The sequence below is a fragment of the Culex pipiens genome, chromosome 2, assembly GCF_016801865.2.
Source record: "Culex pipiens pallens isolate TS chromosome 2, TS_CPP_V2, whole genome shotgun sequence".
NCBI classification, from domain to species: domain Eukaryota; kingdom Metazoa; phylum Arthropoda; class Insecta; order Diptera; family Culicidae; genus Culex; species Culex pipiens.
Genome location: NC_068938.1, coordinates 156,214,592 through 156,234,751, shown reverse-complemented (window position 1 = coordinate 156,234,751; position 20,160 = coordinate 156,214,592). Strand labels below are relative to the sequence as shown.

The following is a 20,160-nucleotide window of genomic DNA, read 5'->3' as shown; positions in this document are numbered from 1 at the left end:
GCGTGCGCACTAACGCGGTGTTGTGCTCCGGCCGGTCCGTCGAATTTACTCGCGAATCCGTGGTTATCCGGTCCCCCGCGACGTGAAGTTCCCGTCAGCAGGTGTTGGAACCTGTAGTGAAGCGGTGCAAAACAAAATCCGCGTCCAGCGATCGCAAAATCGCCAATATTTCGCGCGAAAAAATTGGTCGATCTTGCGGTTGGATCTGGCCAAACAAGTGAACAATAAAGTGCTCCCCGGCAACAAGAAGCTCGTCGTCGTCGTCGTCGTCTTCGGTCCTTCGCATCGCGGTAGTATTGTGTGATCGTACCGTCGTCGTCACGAACGGTCTGCGTGTAGTGTGGCTTGGAAGTGTGGAAGAAATTTCGAAGGCGCACAGTGGGCCGGAGTGAAATCGTAGTGCGACAAAATAAAATCAGCAAAAAGTTTTTTTTATAGTAAAAATTAAAAAGAAAATTATAGTGAAAGCAAGTGAGCGTTGCGTACGTGCACCAAACCCGACCCCCCCCCCCCTCCGCCATCCGTTTTTGGGCGGCTGTACCCCAGGTTAGGGGCGGCCCAAAACAACGTGGGGTTTCGACTCCCTTTCTCCGTGAGCGGCTGTTCCCAGGTTAGGGGCGGCTCTGAAGAGGTGAGCGACCCCCCCCCCCTTCAACGAGCGTCTGTTCCCCAGGTTAGGGGCGGCTCGAAGAAACTGGTGTCTGGCTCCATAGTCGAGGTAAGCGTCTGTTCTCCATGTTAGGGGCGGCTTACAGCGGATAGAGTTCAGACCCCCCCCCCCCCCCCTTGAGCGGCTGTTCCCCAGGTTAGGGGCGGCTCGAAACAGCGTCTGTTCCCCAGGTTAGGGGCGGCTGATTAAAAGTACCAGTGCCAGGGTGGGACTCTAAACAGTCCTGGTACGACGGTCCTCCGGCGAGACAGGGGGTTGGTGATGGCTACACGCACCCGCCGTAAAAACCAAGTGCAGAGAGCTCCAGATGCGAGCCGATCCAATCGCCGACCCGATTTTCGGGGATCCAGGGATTGGAAACTCGGGACGTGGAACTGCAGGTCTCTCAACTTCGATGGGAGCGACCGCATTCTTCATAACGAATTGCGGGTCCGCGGTCTCGAAGTCGTGGCGCTGCAGGAGGTGTGCTGGACGGGGAAGGACCACCGAGAATTCGGTGGGTATACTATGTATTGGAGCGGCGGCGATATACACGAGCTGGGGACAGCTTTTATCGTGCTGGGCGAAATGGCGAAGCGCGTGATTGGGTGGTGGCCAGTCAACGACAGAATGTGCCGGTTGAGAATCAAGGGCCGATTCTTCAATCTGAGCATCATCAACGTGCACAGCCCGCACATGGCAAAGCTGCGCCAACGCCTGTCTGAGGTCAACAAGATCCGGTACCGTCGCCCGCAGCGGTATAACCTGGAGCGACTCAAGGATCCTGAGGTCGCTACCCAGTACGCGCGGGAACTCGAAGCTGCGTTGCCTGACAAGGGTGAGCTCGCTGAAGCCCCTCTGGAGGCCTGCTGGAGCCACATGGAAGCAGCCATCAACGCAGCGGCATCGAGCGCCATCGGGTACGTGGACCGAGTTCGACGGAACGGCTGGTTCGACGAGGAATGTCAGGCGATTTGGGACGAGAAGAAAGCAGCGCGGGACAAGTGGCTGCTGCACAACACCCGTGGGAACAAGGAGTCGTACAAACAGTTGCGAAGACAGCAAACCCATCTCTTTCGGGACAAGAAGCGCCGCCTGGAAGAGTTGGAGTGCCAGGACATGGAACAGCTGTATCGCTCCAACGAAACGCGCAAGTTCTACAAGAAACTCAGTCAATCCCGGAAAGGCTTCATGCCGCGGGCCGAAATGTGCCGGGATAAGGACGGAGGCATCTTGACGGACGAGCGTGAGGTGATCGAAAGGTGGAAGCAGCACTTCGACGAGCACCTGAACGGCCCAGAGGCGGAGTACCAGGGCCCGGACAAGCTGGCGGCCTGTCTACACCGGCTGATAGTCAAGGTCTGGGACACAGAACAGCTACCGGAGGAGTGGAAAGAGGGAGTAATATGCCCGATCTACAAGAAGGGGGACAAGTTGGAATGTGAGAACTATCGAGCCATCACTATTCTCAACGCGGCCTACAAAGTGCTGTCTCAGATCATCTTCTGTCGTCTGTCGGAGCGAGCAAAGGATTTCGTTGGGACGTACCAAGCCGGTTTCGTGGAGGGGAAATCGACGACGGACCAAATCTTTTTGCTACGCCAAATCCTCCAAAAGTGTCGCGAGTACCAGATCCCGACGCACCACCTGTTCATCGATTTCAAAGCCGCGTACGACTCGGTCGATCGCGAAGAGCTATGGAAGATCATGTACGAGAACGGCTTTCCCGGGAAGCTGATCAGACTAGTGAAATCGACGATGGACGGGGCACGGTGCAGCGTGAAGATTTCGGGAGCGATGTCCGACCCGATCGAATCGCGCAAGGGACTGCGACAAGGCGACGGTATCTCCGGCCTCTGTTTCAATATTGGGCTTGAAGGTGTGATGAGGCGGGCGGGCTTCAACATGCGGGGCACGATCATCAACCGATCCAGCCAGTTCATCTGCTATGCCGACGACATGGACATTGTCGGCAGAACGTTCGAGGAGGTGGCTAAGCGGTACACCGAATTGAAGCGGGAAGCGGATAAGGTTGGATTGAAGGTGAATGTGGCGAAGACGAAGTATCTGCTGGCAGGAGGAACCGAGTCCCTTAGGGCTCGCATAGGATCGAGCGTGACGATCGACGGCGACGAGTTCGAGGTCGTGGAGGAGTTTGTGTACCTCGGATCGTTGGTAACGTCGGACAACAACTGCAGCAGAGAAATTCGGAGGCGCATCATCACCGGTAGTCGTGCTTACTATGGACTCCACAAGACCCTACGGGCTGGTCATCTTTCCCGGCGTACAAAGTGCACCATGTACGAAACGCTGATAAGACCCGTCGTCCTCTACGGGCACGAGGCGTGGACGATGCTCGAGGAGGACCTGCAAGCACTTGAAGTTTTCGAACGGCGAGTGCTTAGGACGATCTTTGGCGGCGTGCGTGAGAACACTGTGTGGCGGAGAAGGATGAACCACGAGCTGGCGCAACTCTACGGCAAGCCAAACATTCGGAAAGTCGCCAAGGCTGGCCGAATCCGGTGGGCCGGACACGTCGCAAGAATGCCGGACGCGCTGGATGCGCGCCAACCGAACCAGACTATCAATCCGGTGAAGTTGGTGTTCAATTCGGAGCCGGTTGGAACGCGGCGGAGGGGGGCGCAACGTGCACGGTGGTTAAACCAAGTGGAGGAAGATCTGGAAAGTGTGGGAGTTCCGCAGCGGAATTGGAGAGTAGCAGCCCAGGACCGAGTTAGATGGCAACGCATCTGGAGACAGCTCATGACCCGGAGGTTGTACGAGCAGTAAAAGTAAAAGTAAGTAAGCATCTGTGTAAATTTTGAGCGAAATTGGATGAGATTAACCCATTGATACCCGAACCTAAAGCTGGTGAAAAAAATGTTTTTCATGCAAAAATGACTTTTTTAAATCGCTAATAACTTTTCAGGATCGAGTTTTACAGCTTTGGTATGTTCTACAAAGTTGTAGAGCATTAAATTTTCAATAAGAATCTCACATTTGGGAATATTTGGATGGAAGTAGCGCACCGTGCAGACCAAACCGTAATAAACTTGGGTTTTCCATAATTTTTTTCGATTTTTCCCATGCAAACTTCACCTCCCAGTATCAATGGGTAAATGATGACCGATTTTGCTCATATTTGGCCCAGAGTCCTAAAATAGGTCAAGAAACAATATTCAGCCTGTGGAGCGAGGTTTAGAAAAAAAGTCCCATATTCTGGGCACCCTACTGTATCAGAGCTAATGTATTAATTCGTTTTTAAATCAACGATATCAGTTGTGGGTTCAAATTTCACATGCACCAAACATTACTAGCAGTTGTAATAATTAAAATATCGTTGCATTTTTAATAATAAGTTTATTTTTATTAAAAGCACACAAAATCTTTAATGAAAACTGCTTAATAATTCAGATGCAACATTTAAATATTTTATGTTTCCACACAATTTGATTTAATACAAATCATAACAAAAATATAAAAATCTTTAAAAGTCATTTGCATGCATTGTCATAAAAGCATAAAAATCTTTCAACAAGCAGCACACGTGCAACCCTGTTTAGTTCACAACTGTTATTTCTGTAACGAAATGTCCAGAGTTTTTGTACCGAAAAAAAAGTGCACCGACCAAACTCCAACTGACCAAACTCTGTAACACCGGGAGAAGTCCTGCTTGTACTGTGTTTTTACCCTGATAGCATTATTCAATTACTGCGCTGCGGCACAGCAGCATAGAACCAACACAAAACTCGTTCACACAAAAGCTGTTATCTGCTGGACACAACAGTTTTATGCCTTTAGTGTGTGTTTGTGTTACATCTTTTCACATATTTATTTTGTTGAATGAAATAAAACGAGGACAAAAAAGTTTCCTGGAAAAGGGGGGCTAAAAAGGGCAATAATTTAATTTTCGTACTGGTCGTTGCTTTTTTTGCTGGTGGTCGCCACAAATCTGACAAGCAATCAATTTTATTGCACTTTTTTGGCACATTGTGCATTTTTTTTGTTGTTGTCTAAAGGGACAACCGCGGTTGTGAAAAGCAATCTGCTGTTGATATGCGTAATTTTAATCGTCGGTTTTAGTAGGGGTGGGTTGTTAATGGGAGAGACCGTTTTTTTTGCAGTGATTTAAAAAGTCAGCGTTTTAATAAATTATTCAGTGTTCAACCAATCACGTCAGTTATGACAAATTAAATAAAAAATATAAAGCATCGATAATTGCGTAGTAAAAAAATGCAATTTGCTTAAAATAACGGTCATTAAATAGTTTAGGCTTGTTCACAACTATTTTTCGAATTAATAAAAATATAGTTTTAAACATTGTTTCGAGAAATTTGAAACATATCACAAAAAAATTTATGACATTAAAAATCAGTGATGATATCTCCCCAACGATCAGTTCAGTACTGAAAGCGAATATCGGACATACGAACTCTCATAAACACGACTGTTTGTCACAACAGTTCATCCATTCCTCTCAGAGAGAATGAACTGTCTGCAGCAAAATGTGAGATTGTTTCAACAAAACTGAGAAAAGAGACTCTTTCCCACCAAAACTCTCTCAGAGCACGAAAACGATACAAACGATACGCCGACTTCTCGCGTAGTATCAACGCTTCCATATGGTCCACCGGCCTGGTGTGGTCCTCGGAGTTGGTCTCGGAACGTTCGATGAGCAACCCGCAGGCATCGCATAACCATAAATAAAGTCTGTCTCAATTTTCGGGGTTCGCGAACTGATTTATTGAAGTCTCCCCAAGTCGTTTGCCAAAGCAAACAACAAAAAAGAGTAGCATAACTTTGGGTCAGGCTTTTATGCTTGAGTGGCGGCCCGGAACTTGTTTCTTCTTGGAATTTTTGGAAGTAACACGACAACAACTCAAATCGCATCATGTTTCGATAGTGGAGAAAATTGAATTCCGATACGGCTCATAAAAGAATTTAAAATAAAAATAGACGAGCATGGTTTGGATTCCAAGACGAGTTGGGCGGTTTGGGGAATACACAGTTAAAATTTTATGGATTTCTACAGGAAATAGAATGTAAGAATGATTTATGACTCATTGGAAGCTAAGCAATCAAAATTGTAATTTCTGGATTTGTTGGAAGAAACAAGGTGTATGTGTGACACTTGTGACAGTCTTCGAATGAAAAACGTAAAGTTACATAAAATTCCATGTGAGACTAACGCCTGTGAAGAAAATGTAGTATTTTTGCAAATCTTCAATAGATTCAAATAAAAATCTAATAACTTGCCTGTTTGTTTTCTATTCAAAAAAGCTTTTTTAAAAAAATGTTACAGTGAATGTCATGTAATTTTACAGGGTTTCTTTTTTGATAAAATACCATTCTTCGTAATACTCATTAAAGGCAGTCATGGTAATTTCTAGACTTCCATCTTGATACCCCGTCAGCTGGACTCATTACAAACTGTTATTATTAGAAAACACACACACACACACAACCACCCACTACGACAGGGCAACAACTGTGTTTACATTATTAAACTGGGGGCCACGCGCTTTGTTTGTGTGTTTTTACCCGGACGACAGCTTTATTTGCTCGGACTCTGACTAAACCAGACGCTCCGCGGTCTATCTAACCCACATTTTTTATTTCGGGGTGGCGGCGTTGTCACAAGTAATTGGATTTGGATCGCGCCAATGAACGGCGTTTGTTCCGGGCCATTGTGTGACACGTGCCACAACGGTGGTGGTGTGGAGATTAGGAGGTTTTGTTTAGGGGTTTTGAGGGAGCGAAGAGCTTTCTTCCACATCAATGGGTATGATCGAGGGAGAACTAATTTCGAATGAAGTCGGTGACAAAAGGCACGAGCGTGTAAAGTGTTTGGTTTCTTAATCGAGGTGACTGGATTAAATTGTGTCTTAGTGCACAGCAAAACAGCTTTATGCCTTTCTTACAAAAGAAAGGTTTGAGGTTTGCTTTTGGAATAACGTTTTTCAGAAATCGGGTTAGGAATAGTCCCATAATAAAAGCCCAAAACTTTTTTTCGGTAGGTTTTGTTGCGCTAATTCAATAATTCTTAAAAAATTGTATCATTCGAAAACTGCTCGAACCGTTAAAGGAGGTCAACACATTTTTTTGAAGTATTTTTTCGGCAATTTTACAGAACACATATTAAATTCAAATAACTCAATTTTCCAACAAATGTCATTCAAAAACTTGCGCCATTAACTGATTATGCCCAAAATTTGATGCTTTTAGAGATATACGTATTTTACCCTACTCTTTCTTTTTAATTTTTAATACTGTAAAACAAGTTCAAAAATTAATCAAAAATGAAGAATGTAAAAAAATTAAAGTGTCCCTTCTTGTCAAAAAATTAAAAATTTATTTTGAATTGTACTGTACATTTTTTAAATATTTTCTTTTATTGGTGGTAGAAATTGATTATCTGCAAAAATAAAAACAAAAAATATTAAAAAAATATTAAGGCTCTTTCTCAAATTTACCGCATCTTTAAAAAATTTATAATGTTAAAAAATTTGAACAAAGGAAAGTTATGTCAATTTCTTCCAGGTTGTATAACAATCATTAGTTTTCAAAAGTTTAAGTTTAAGAATATTTTTTAACAGGTAAGGTTTTTCTCAAGATTATTATTTTTAAAACATGTACTGGGGTAGACCGCACAAAGTCCATGCACTATTTCGGAAAAAAGGTTTTTTCAATAATGTTTAGAAAAATAGTTACGTTAAAAATTCTTATTTTGAATTCCGGGGTGACTTTGATAGTCATAGTTTTTCTTTTTAAAATCATATTTAAGATGTTCAAACTTCATTTGTACGTTAAATGTATTATCACTAAAGTAGCTGATATAGTTTTTAAGACAAAAAAATCAATGATTATATTTAGTTAACTAAATGTGTAAGCTTTTAAGCAAAATACATATAAATTATAGGTGAAATTGTTAAAAAGTCGGAATTTTGCCTGAAATTTGTTAAAACTAGTTTTGTTTATAAAATTATCGATTTATATTGCATTTTATACTGAATTCGAAGCACGAATCACAAGTTTTCACATTTTACATGAAATTTGTTTAACTGAAATTGCCTATAAATTTAGCGAGTTTTTATAATTGTGTTTCAAAAACATATATTATTTATTTTTTTCATTTTTTTTAACCTTCTCCTAGTGGAAAATTGTCCAAAGAATCCGAAAATTCATTCCGTTTTCCGATTAAAAATCATGTTCATTGAGAAAATCATGACACTTTGAGAAGTTTAAAATAAAGACTTTCATCAACATTTTCTTAACTATAGTTAACTAACTTTTAAAACTTGTCAAAATTTTATGAAAAGTTCTTCTTGAGGTACTTTGAACACTTCTCTACCACGGTCAGTATGTTTCTAAACCATTCCTTACGTATTTTAATTTTACTCTTCATTTTGCGGAAAAATCGCAAACCTATCAAAGTCACCCCGGCTATCAAAGTCACCCCGTTTTACGGTAGATGGTTTGATTTAGGGTATGTGATTTTACAATATTTTGAAAAATAAATTTGGCATCGCTTTATTTTAAATTAATTATTTTAAAAAAATTATATGTTACAGTTTTTTGAGCCTAGCTCAAAATACATAAAAAACAATACTATAAAAAAATTACAATAAATATATGTAAAAAAAAACACAAAATATGCGAATGATAAATATTGTAATGATTTAGTTTATTTGGCCATACAAAAGTTAAAAAGTAAACAACATAATTCAAACAAAAACTACAAAAATTAAAAATTAATTACCTAAAGCTAGTGAAATCATGATTTTTATATAACACAGTTTTCAAACAATAATCACAATATTACTTAAAAATAAAGAAATCAGAAAAAAAATATCTGCCTAAAACGGTTTAAATTATTTTAAATAACATCAACATTTTATTCATTTCGATAAACTTCTAGCTTTGTCTTTCAGCTTCTCATCATATTTTTTTATCTCTGAAAAGCGTATCTAAACAAAATGAATACAGGTTGGGGGTATGGATATCAAATCTGATAAAACAAAACAATAAAACAAAATTTTATAATTAGATGTAATAGTAGGAAACCTGTTATCCATATTTTGTCCATTTTTATAAGTAAATACGGTCAAATTTGGCCCCATTTGGATATTTCACAAATCATTAACATTACAATAGCCACAAAAAAACAAGTTAAATTATCAAATTCATAATGTTTTGAGATTTAAGAGTTCTTTAAAGAGAACGTTTAAGGAAAATCCAACAATCAATGTGTAAATTTTCATCCTGACTAATGATTTGATTGAATTATTTAAAACACGAGAAATTCCAGCAATTAAATCCTGCGAAAAAATATCAACTGAGACGATTCTTGCATTTTAAAAACAGTAACTTCATATGCTTTTTTTATACATATAAAATAGGCTAACACATGATTTCTGGCAACTCTTGTGTTAATTTTCTTATTTTTTTCAAAAACAATGCTTGTGATAGCAACAACAAATTTTTGCGATTAATTAATAAAAATACTACAAAAATGATTATTTAAAGAATCGATCAAAAATTGATTTTGAACTAAGACTTGTAGACATTTAAAAGCAATGTTTATTATTTGTCCAAACTTTTTAAGAATTTACCAAAAAAATATGTTGATTATTTTTATTAAATTACATTTTGCAAAAAAAATTATCAGTGGACTTTAATGAAATGTTATATCTCAAAGAAAAACAAAAAAATAGAAAGCATGCCTTCAGAATTTTGATGATTTGATCATATTTCAGCTCCTTGCATAATACCAAGAAAATTCAAAACCGATCAAACTTATCAACTCATTTAATATGCAATCGGTGTTCAAAAGTTTCCCACCGCTTGCACCCCTCCTTCTTCTTTCATACTCACGTTGTTTCTAGATACTGGAAGTACTGGTAAACCGGCTTCCGGAACAAGAATCCTTCCGCTTTCTCCACCATCATAATACGCTATCATGAACGCCGTCAACCGTGAAACTTATTATCCTCTCCTTCTTCTTTTCGTTTTTTTGCGAGTGTTTTTCTCTTCACTCTGATGCAATCTCCCCCAGGCTAAACTCAATTTAAGTTTAATTAGAATTGGAACTCTTTTTCGCTCGTTTCGGGCAAACTTATCTTCTAATTCTATTGTAAAACATTTCGCGCTTTTTCTTTCCCTTCTCACTAAAATCACTGCTCGCTTGTCGGATTTGGTAGATTAAAAATTAAACACTCGTAATTTTGCACTTTTAGCAATTTTCGCGATGCACACTTTTCCTTCGGCGCTGCCATTCGAGCAAAAAAAAACTTGATCCTCCCCCAGGAGCTTTTCTTTCTGCTGGAAAGAGCAAATCGCTGTCAAAGTTTGCTCAACTTGTGTCGTCTGGATTCGTTGCTTCCCCCTGGAGGTTAATTAAAAATCACTTTTCACAATGTCACTTTGCTTCTTCTTTTTTATGTATTCGAAATGAGGGTTTTCCACTTGAAGGAAAATTCCGAGCCCATTCCACTCCCCCACCACTAATTGGGTTGGAGGATTATTCCGGATCGATTGGGGGGTAACAACCAGAGCACCTCTTTTTTCCCCCTGAATAATATCCACCAAGTTGCGTAAGCTAAAAGCTCTTCGGAAAGCTTCTTCTTCTTACTTTACTTCCTCTGTAGAGCAGTCAGGGAACGTGACTAGGCGATTCCCGGTGGATTATATCACAGCGTTGTCCTCGGGATTTACCTTGGCCGAGGATTTCCACAACCTCGAAAGCTGCGTTTGGTCGATGAAATTTATTGTGATGCAGCGATTAGGTAAAGGCACCACCGGTTCGTATTTGTTTTGTTGTTTTTTTCTGAGTAGAAATTTATGCTACGAATTCTAGCTGAATCCAAGATGGTTCAGTTGCTACCGTTTTAGCCTGAGGTGCTGTGCGGAGGTGATCTGAAAGTAAGTATTATGGGAGTTGTAAATTTTGGAGCACGGAGAACCTCCCAAATTGGTGCTGGAGCGTTGAGTTGAGTTCGTTGTTGTTGTTTGTTTGGAATTGTTTTGTGCGGTGAGCGGAAATATGTTTGCAAGTTAATTATGATGGTATTCGACAGAATCGGCTTGGATTGGAATAGCTGTAGAGAAATATGCTAGAACAAATATTTGCATTTTTAGATACACGTTTTTAGGAGCCACGTTATTTTGTATTTCTTGCAGTTTTATTATAAAAATGGTTTAGATGTATTAGAGCGGTTGATTAAAAATGATTTTCTTCTAAATGGAGTTTACATCTCACAGACAAATGAATGAAAATAATTGATTTTGCATGTCAATCGCATTTTCGCATTCACATTCGCATTCGCATGGAGATGGTGATCTTAGCGGGTTGCAGACTGGATTTCGTCATGTATAATTGATGATTGTCCAGCACAAGTTGCTTAGATATTGATTGAAGGGAATTAAAACCAATTCTACCAGCACAGGACAGGCAGCACCATGAAAGCCATCCATTGCCGGCCGCTCCCATCTCCACCATTCACCGGTGTAGGAATAAGGATTTGGAGCACGGGAAATGTTTGAATTTGATGAAATTCGAGATTGTTGCAAGTTTCGATGCTATAAAAAGCTCTGCCAAATATGAGCATGAATACAGGCATTTTTTTGTAAATCGCAAATCTCTATTTCGCAAATTTCGGAAATATTTCGTTTTATGAAAACCTTGTTCCTTCGGCGAAAAACTCCAAGGTTTCCGCATTGCTTTTTTGGGATACCCTGGTTGCCACAAGACCACAAAAAATATTAAATGGAATTTTAATCAAATAAAACTATGTAGTTCATTATGTTATGTTGCACATATTATAAAGATAAAAAAGTTGTAAAAAAACCTTGAAAAAAATTTATTTGATTTTTTTTCTCCAAATTTGCATTGTACAAAATGTTATTCTTGCTGGGGCCGTGGTGTAGGGGTAAGCGTGATTGCCTCTCACCCAGTCGGCCTGGGTTCGATCCCAGACGGTCCCGGTGGCATTTTTCGAGACGAGATTTGTCTGATCACGCCTTCCGTCGGACAGGGAAGTAAATGTTGGCCCCGGACTAACCTAAAAAAAAGGTTAGGTCGTTAGCTCAGTCCAGGTGTAGGAGTCGTCTCCCTGGGTCCTGTCTCGGTGGAGTCGCTGGTAGGCAGTTGGACTCACAATCCAAAGGTCGCGTCAGTTCGAATCCCGGGGTGGATGGAAGCTTAGGTGTAAAAAGAGGTTTGCAATTGCCTCAACAATCAAGCCTTCGAACACCTAGTTTCGAGTAGGAATCTCGCAATCGAGAACGCCAAGGCAATGCTGTAGAGCGAATAATTTGATTTTTGAAAATGTTATTCTTATTGTTTCTGTGAATTGTAGTTAAATAACCTAATATCACAAAAAAACAATAAAGCTTTTTAGGTCGTTACAAATATTTGGTAAAGAGTTTAAACAAAAAAGGAGCATGAGGCATAATTGCAGTAGTTCTGCTAACAGTCCAGACTCGATTGTCCGAATGCTTTGGCAAAATTTAACTTCGGATGGTCGAATCACGATTGTTTTTGTTCTCTAATTTTCCCAAACTACTCTAACGTGATTTAGAATTTTTAAATCCAAGATGGCGGTCAAAATGGTGGTAATGAAGTTTTGGAAAAATGCATTTTTTTAATTCAATCTTTTACCTATAGGTAATCAACCATTCAAATTTGACGAAAATGGGGTCGCAGAGCTCAAATTTTCAATGAAAAGCATGGAAATAAAAAAAAATACGAAAAAAATTGTTCATGATTCGGTTATCAGAAGTCCCAAACAAACCTTCGGATAATCGAGTCTGGACTGTAATAAAGTTTAAAAAACTGAGTTTTTATTTTATTTTACGAAAAATAAACATGGCAAAAATGTGCAGCTATATGCACTATTTTACAAAATATATTGAAAATATATAATAAGAAATCTATTGATTGAGAATACACAAAAAAAATAAAATCAAAGATAAAAATTAAATAATTTTCAGTTTATTGAACTTCTTTAAAATTTAAAGGGTTATTCAAAAACAAATTGCACATTTTATTTGCAAAGGCCTTTTACTTTTCTAGCAGCTTTACATCACTGAAATTAAAATAATGTTAATTTGAAAAAAGTACAATTTCCTTTATGGCAGTTTTACTATCTCATTTCTTTAAAAATGTCAGTTTAATCCAAATTCCTTATAAAAGATAAACTTAAATTTGAAGTAAACGCAGATTTTCTTTTTCAAAATTAAGTTTAGTTTTCTTTTGTATATAAGAAATAGAAAAGCGAAACAAATAGACAAAAAATATTTCAAATTATTTTTAGCAAGAAATTTATATTTAAAAAAAAGACAACATGACCAACTATGGAAACGCTTGAAAATCCTTGAGAAGGGATTTTTTCTGATCGATTAGGCATATTTTCCAAAGTTATTTAAAGAATTAAGAGAAATTTGCACATGAAAAAAATTCAGATTTTTTATATTCAACTTGTTATTACAAGACTAAATTTTGACAAACTTTACTCCGTTTATTTTTTTGTATATATTAGTGGACTAGTGCTAAGGGCTAACTTTTGAGCTATAGAACATGACTGACGTTTTTACTTAGGCCAAGTTGGAATATTTTCTTTGAAAACATTTATTTTTTATAGTTTTGAAAAACACTGAAACACTCGAACTTTTTGGAAAATAAACTGAATTGCAATCAACATGTAAGTTTTCACTTAATTTTGATAAGGTCCACCGTTTTTAAGTTAAGGCCATATTCAATCTAATCTAATCTAATCTAATCGAACACAAGCGCAGCCAGTCCGAAGAAAGCATCCTGGAAGAACTTGTGGTAAGATTACGCCTCAAGTCCTTTCTTGTCAATATTAATGATTACAGTACATCCGAGTTACCCCGAAAATGTATAGCAAAAATTAAAGCGGCCAGGCCTACTGCGTTGCATTAACCGCAGAGACAGATTCTGTGAACGGATCACATTTCACAGAATCATCAGGGGAGGAAGGATGCGTGGACATACCGTACCAAACGCTCCGAATCAGTTGTGGTGTGGTGTGTTAGTGTAAATTTGGCAGATAATAATATTTAGAGACGGAGGGGAGGAAATGAGGATAGGAGAAAGGGAAGGTGGGAAAGAGATAATATGGATATATCATTTGATCAATAGGATATTATATAAAATAAGGGAAAAAATCATCTAACAAATAATGATAGATAAAATGGATAGATCTCACCAACTCAAGATTCTTCAGCTCCAGGCAGCTGGCAACCGTTTCCGTATTTTTATATTCTCCGTCACATCCAGATGGGCGAAAAACTCTTCCACGATGACGATGGTCGTCGAAATCATGTGCGCCACGAAACCAACCTTGGGCTTGTTCCTTGTTCAGCGTCTGGTCGCGGGTCCACCGTCCGGATCTTTGGCCACGAGCAGCAGCTTGCAACGCGCACCCTTGAAGCAATCTCGAGCACCGGTTAGTAGTGCGGACAAATCCGGTACATAACCCATCGTGGCCTTCATGGCGTTCATCGTGCCAGTGCTTCTTCCAGGATCCAAAATCGAGCTTCTTATAAATCCACAGGAACCACCGTCGCAACTGCCGAAAAATTGATTCAAATACTTCTGAAAACTTTTTTCTAAAAACTGATCGTAGGGAAAAAAAACGACAGCAGAAAAAAACACGTCTGCCCGCACGCCCGGCTTACTTACTTACATACTCAAAGTTAAGGCCATATTCAATCCTACAAAAACTGAAAAAATGATTTTTTTTCCAATCTTTTTCGAAAAAAAAAGAGATTTCAAAAGCACGACTACCAAGGCAAATTAATCCTGTACTGTCCAAATATTTTTTCGACAATTTTTATTTTTCTCGTGTTCAGTAGGTCATTTTGAGCAACTGTTGTTCTACGAAAAACTTTACTTCTCTTGTTTTATATTTTTCTTGTTTCATGTTTTTCATTGTATTTGCACCTCCAACCTATTTTTTAACTTTTATTCCACCTCCGTGTACGCACGAGAGCAAGCAGCAGTCAAGTGCTCAGTGCTCCATCGTTTTTTCGATTTTTTTCGCCGTAGTTTACCGTGATTAGCCGCGAGTTTGCTCCACCAGCATGCCAAGGGCCGGCCGTGGCCGTGGCAGTTCGAGTGCGGCCTCGAAAAACCCGCGAAGTTCGTCTACCGGCCGTGTGCAAAAAGGTAAACAAACCAACGCCGTGTCGACTGCCATCGCGCAGGGGAGAGTGAGCGCAGAAGGAATCGACAAAAAGTTACTACATCCCGGATATGTTCCAAGATCACCAGTGCGAACTCGTTCAGGTACTTCCGGTGCCACGACCAGTGGCACATCGACATCCGCCAACATTCCCATCAGGAACGAGTTCCAGATGCTGAGCGACGACGAAGAAATCAACAACAATAACACCGACGGTAGCAGCACTACCGACGACGACGACGACGATGATGGTCGTGCACGGAAAAAAGTGCCGACGTCAAAAAAGAACAATTCTCCAAAGGAACGAAGACCACCTCCAATTTTTGTTTTGGACACGTTGGCGGACGATGTTGACGAGTTGCTGGAAGGCCTCGGATATTGTCTGAAAATCGGTAAGTCTGCAGTGCAAGTGATCACACTGAACAGAAAAGATTTCGACCTGGTGCTTGAAGAACTGAAGCGTAGCAACTTCAACTTCTACACATACGACCCAGAGAAGCCCCCTGTTAAGGTCGTCTTGCAGGGTTACCAAGACCGTCCGATCGCCGACCTGAAGCGACACCTCTCGAACGCGGGAATAAAGCCACGGAAGATAAAAGTGCTCTCGCGAAAGACAACAGTTACGGGTACGCATACCCTGTACCTGTTGTACTTCGACCGCGGTACCGTCAAGATCCAAGACCTGCGGCGGACTAAGACGTTGGACGGTTTTTGGGTAAACTGGCGGTTTTACACCAAGAACCCGACGGACGTAGCGCAATGCCACCGTTGCCAGAAATTCGGCCACGGCTCGCAGAACTGCAACCTCCGGCCCCGCTGCGTGAAGTGCGGTGAGTCACACCTCTCGGAGGCGTGCGCACTGCCACGAAAGGCGGACTTGGGGGAAAACGCAGAACAAACTAAGCCGCGCGTAAAGTGCGCGAACTGTGACGGCAACCATACCGGCAATTAGCGCGGATGCGTCGCGCGCAAGGCCTACCTCGAGGAGCAGGAAAAGAGGAAGAAGAAAGCAGCAGTGTCCCACTCTCCTCAGCGAAGTACGAGCGCAGCCGTTCCTGCAGTTCGGGCAGCGTACGGTTCCAGCGGACAACCCAGCGATCCCTCCTGGATGGGGTCGTTCGTTTGCCAGCGTGGTCGCTGCCGGTAGCGGCGATGCGGCCCAGCAAGTAGTCACCGGGGAAGATCTCTTTACCCTGCCGGAGTTCTTTGCTCTCGCGGGGGAGATGATGACGCGGTTTCGGAGCTGCCGTAACAAGGCGGAGCAATTTCTGGCCCTCGGGGAACTGATGATCAAGCACATCTATAATTGATTATTTTTGTATGTGATCTAGTTTTAAGCTTTCTCTCTATCTATCCTTTTCCAATTGCACTTTCTGTAAGTTTTTTGAAAACTTTTTCTTACTCTTGTCTATTCCATAGTTATAAGCAATAATTTTTCGATTGAATTACGATGTAAAACACAGCTGAAAGGAACACCAAAACTCTGTTGTATACCTAAATGAACTCATTGTAACTTGATTATTCACAAATAAAACCGAATTGAATTGAATTGAATTAACTTTTAAGACATTTTCTTTCCAATGCTTTTTAAAGATCAAAAATTGTTTGAAAAATAGATTTTTGCGAATTTTTAGATCGAAGCCCATCTAGAGCTGGAGTTGGGTTGTAAAGAGTTAAAAAATCACAGTTTTGAAGAAAATTCTTATTTAACCCAAACTTAACCAAGATATCAGAGTTTTCAACTCTCACAACCACCGTAGCCGAACCCATAACCATAAAACACCCTTCCCAGAACGCTCCAATGCTGACCTCTTTTTCAAACCACCAACAGCTGATGCCTGTAAGTGTGTGTACCCATTAGCGAAAGATATGTCCGCACACACGCCAACCCTAACCTAACCTACACACATCCCGGTACCACCGGGTCCCAATAAATCATAACTTTTTCCCGTTTCCTCCAAACTGACGTTGGCGCGATGATGTCGTGTGACCTCATAAAATTAAGAAGTCACCGCTTGGGACACCGACGGCGCTCTCTGATGATGCGAGCAGATTGGCGTTTGGCAATTGCCCGAACTGACCTGGTGTTAATTGAATTAGGGTAGTAGATTTATGGCTGATTTGAGGAATCTGTGAGAAATTTGGTTGAATCAAGTGTGATTTGATATAACGCTGGATATTGAGTAACATTCAACTTGGTAGAACATATCTTGAAGTCAACTTTGAATCCTTTAAGCCCAAGTCGAGTGTCTCCACTTGAAATCAATTAAACATTAAACAGACTAAATCACTATTTGCCCACTTGAGACAATCCAGCAAATGTCCCATAACCGACACACAATAGAAGCCTTTTCATCATGCACCGGAGACCACCCACACCATGCTACCCGGTTACGTCCAACGTTCCAGACGACTGCACTACAAAACCTAATAATCATGGTCCAACCAGAGGTCCTTTTGGTCGAGCCCGATTCTTCTGTTGACAAAAGGCTAGACAATTTAGCAATATTTCATCCACTTTTCCACATTGTAATAACAGCACAATTCCCGGGGATATAACGAGGACCAGAATCGGCTCAAACCGCCGTTGTGTGTGACTCACTTGAGGATATTTATGGGCGTAAACAAGATGCAATAACACACACACACGCCGTTAGAGTAGCAGGAGAACCTAAAGGAGCGTTAGAGCGTGGAGTTTGGCCGCTCTGAAGCAGAAGGAGTGTGCATCCAACTGGGAACTTGACTAAGCAACTCTACAACACGTGATGACGAATACGATGGCGATGTGACAACAACAGCAACGTAGAGTTGTGACTGCAGATGACATGTATGTTGAGTTGGTGAACGAAAATAAACTGTTTTTTCGAGCAGAGATGCAGATGCAGATCTATAGCGAGTGCAGCATAGCAGCAAAAGGGCAAGTAGGAGAAGATATTCAGACTTGTGCCGCGCGAGCTCATGTTCTGGAGAATTCCTTTTGGATCTTTCTACGGGCGCGTGAGCGCATAGTTTTTCGGGATGCGTTCGCCAACTCCGGGTGTAAACAAACTAATTAGGGCGTTTATGGCCCGCACGGAGGCGTTTATTGGAGGTGGAAAACATGAGTCCGGTAGTTCATGGCAGATTCTGGCAGATGTTCAGAAAAATATTAACGGTTGGGATGTTAAATTTTCTAGGAATTTAGGACTTCATTTCAAAAATTCTAGGTATTGTAAATTGAGTTGGCTTTAATTACATCTTTAACGAACAATAAGAATTGTAGACGAGTTACAATGGTAACAACTCTCTGATTAAGAAATCAATTCTAATCTAATCTAACACAAACGCAGCCAGTCCGATGAAAGCATGCTGTATAGTCTTGTCATAAGATTACGCCCAAACACTTTTCTTGTCATTATTAATAATTGCAGAACATCCGAGAACACCCGAAAATGTATAACAAAAATTAAAGTGGCCAGACCTACTGCATTGTGTTTACCGCAGAGAGGATTCTGAGAATGGATCACATTTCACAGAATCTACAGGGGAAGAAGGATGCGTGGACATACCGTAGCAAACGCTCCTGTTGTAGTTGTATACGCATTATGTTATAAATTTCTTTGATTAAGAAATCAATTCAAAATTTTAGTCACACAACTTGAAACAATAGCATCAAGTTACGTTAGCTTTCCATAAATTCTTCCAATAATCCACCCCCTAAAGAGTAATGACCTACTTTCGACCAAACCAAACACCACAACACACACCTGAGGAGCTAATTTTGGACTGAACCATGGTTCGGCTGTTGTGTATATTCGGCGATGTAAACAAATTCTTGGCTGCTTCTTCTTCGGCGCAAAACTCGCGAGGTTAGCATGTTGGACCATCTATTAGCGATCGCTTTGAAGTTTCAGGCGAGGTATTCTGGGGCTGGAAAAGGAATAATTTCTGCTGATCGATGAATTATGACAACACTTGCTGGAATACCAAGAATGTCGAAGAGGTTTGAAGGCAGACACCTGAAAAACTTGCAGAGAGAAATCGATTCCCTCGCGACAGTCACATTAAATATTCATAAACTTTCGTCTGCAACTAATTAGCGGGTTCAGGGCTTAGTGTGATATTTTTTGGACAAACTTTTTTTGTATTGTGCAGAGTGTCCAAAACCAGCGCGACACAATGAGACATTCACACCAGCCTCGCCAACGCCCATTGACCATAAACAGCCGGTAAACAATGGTTGATAATGAATGGTAATTGGTTGCTCATTAAGTTTTAGGTGGTTTGTTTGGACAGCGCAACGCGCTGTAGTCTCGCTGACTAAGTTCGTTGAGAGGTCGTTGTCGCGTGGTACAGTGAAGCCTTAGTAGTTGGGCAGGAACAAAACTTCAAGCTACAGTTTAAAAAATGCCAAACTACCGAGGTTCCACTGTGCAACCACCGGATATTCAGTGCTTTCACGGCTGAGGGAAAAAGCATTTCACGGAGGCTAGGCTTTCCACCTGCCGCCCGGTAACGGGTTTCCCAGAACAGTTAATACAGGTTATAAAACCAACGATTAAAGTTGATTGTTTGTTTATTTAAATCCGATTCGATTTATGAACCCAGATGGAGCCGGCAATTAATCACCGCGAGCCCTTGTGCCAAACCGTCATAGCGGAGTCAAGTCGCGCGAAAAGGCACCAAGAATTATTCCTTCGACGACAGAATGCATAAACAAGAGAGTAAAAAGGGCGCCGTGTCTGGAAAACGTAGTCCCAAGAACAGCAAAATACGGCCACAAGAAGGCTCATTTCACGTCAAATCGAGCATTCGAGCCTCTTGAGCGCCACCCCAGACGAAAATAATTTATGACGATCCGGGGTTTGCTGCTACCACAAAGAAGCCAAAACAAGAACGACCTGCGGTCATCGAAATTGGCTAGAGGAAATTCTGTCAACCTCCCGCTGCCGCCGGATCGGGTTGCACAAAGTCGAGAGGTAATTTATGCACTTGCAATGGAGATTAATTTGTGGCGATGAGAAATGGCGTTCCGAAGAAATGGAATTAAATTTAATTACCACTTCCTGGATTGTGGAGTTCTGCGAATGACACGACGGACTTGTTTTGTTCTTAAATTTGCTGCTTGAATCTTGCCAGATGTTCATCTCAATCTTGATTTTACTTGACGATATTCAAATTTAGTAGACTCTGGACTCTGGACTCTGGACTCTGGACTCTGGACTCTGGACTCTGGACTCTGGACTCTGGACTCTGGACTCTGGACTCTGGACTCTGGACTCTGGACTCTGGACTCTGGACTCTGGACTCTGGACTCTGGACTCT

General features: G+C 41.2%; 1 protein-coding gene across 1 annotated transcript in view; it reads right to left on the bottom strand.

The window, feature by feature from the left end:
* The window catches only part of LOC120428762 (Ig-like and fibronectin type-III domain-containing protein 1), a 382,047-nt gene that overhangs the window by 75,871 nt on the left and 286,016 nt on the right, over positions 1-20,160 (bottom strand). The window lies entirely within an intron of this gene.